The following is a 1,519-nucleotide window of genomic DNA, read 5'->3' on the forward strand; positions in this document are numbered from 1 at the left end:
AAAAAAAAAAAAAAAAAAAAAAAAGAGCTACTTTTGGGCTGGGAGTGGTGGCTCACACCTGTAATCCCACTCTTTGGGAGGCCAAGGAGGACAGATCATTTGAGGTCATAAATCAAGACCAGCCTGGCAAACATGGTGAAAACCCATCTCTACTACAAATAGAAAAATTAATCAGGCTTTGTAGCGGGCACCTGTAATCCCAGCTACTTGGGAGGCTGAGGCAGGAGAATTGCTTGAACCTAGGAGGCAGAAGTTGCATTGAGCTGAGATTGTACCACTGCACTCAGCCTGGGCAAGAGAGCTAGACTCCAACTCGAAAAATAATAAAAATAAGAGCTACTTTTATTGTGGGTGAAAATTTTTAAAAGTCTTTCTCTATAATTAATAAAATAATTTGCTTAAATGTTATATATACTTTATCATATTTAATGTGTAAGTGATTTAAAAGTTCTGTGCAAATAACAATATTGGTAAAATGAGTTACATTTTCAATTTACTTAAATATGTAATGTCACCTGGTGATTTTATCTTTATTCTTCAGTGTATTTTCTTCCATTTACACATATATCTAGCCCCTCTAAAGTGTACTCTACCAATAACTGAAATCTTATTTAAAAAATTAAAACCATTTATATATTATGCCACTTTCTTTAAAATGCAAAATAAAAATAAGATTGGGGGCCAGACACAGTGGCTCACACCTGTAATCCTAGCCCTTTGGGAGGCTGAGGCGAGCGGATCATGAGGTCAAGAGATCAAGGCCATCCTGGCCAACATGGCAAAACCCCATCTCTACTAAAAATACAAAAATTAGCTGGGTTTGGTGGCACACACCTGTAGTCCCAGCTACTTGGGAGGCTAAGCCAGGAGAATTGCTTGAATCCAGGAGGCAGAGGTTGCAGTGAGCCAGGATTGCTCCACGGCACTCCAGCCTCAGCAACAAGAGCAAAACTCCATCTCAAAAAAAAATAAAAAATAAGATTGGTGACTTGAGAACCAGATGCATTGTTTAGACGGATTGGCACTGACTGCCTTGTAGCTATTTTGCTATGCATGGATATAGAGCTCTTGGTATCTTCTCTTCCCAGAGTACGGTAGAGAGGAAGAAAAGAGAAATATAGCATGGATATGCTCAGAACCTCAGAGCAGGAGCACCTCAGGCTCCAGTTCTGTAATCCCTTCTAGAGAGGCAAATACAGTACCTGTAATGCCTGCTTAACCCTTGAAACTCAACATCTATCCCATACCTACAGATATCAGTAAAACGCATTCCTTTCTAATGTATAGCCCTGCTAGTTTTTATTCCCATTTTATTTCTAATGAGTTTAAAGAATGTTTCACAGGCAGCATTCTCTTCAATAAAGCCACAGCCTGCACTGGACCAAGCAACCATGCTGAGAATTGGGGTCCCAAAGAGTTTACAAGGATTTGTAAGGTTATCAGCTGATGAAGGCAGAAAGTAGGTAAAGACCAACTACTTTTTAGGGATTACCACAATTTGAAAGTTTAAAATTGCTGT

Source organism: Cebus imitator, unplaced genomic scaffold, assembly GCF_001604975.1.
Source record: "Cebus imitator isolate Cc_AM_T3 unplaced genomic scaffold, Cebus_imitator-1.0 Scaffold45, whole genome shotgun sequence".
NCBI lineage: Eukaryota > Metazoa > Chordata > Mammalia > Primates > Cebidae > Cebus > Cebus imitator.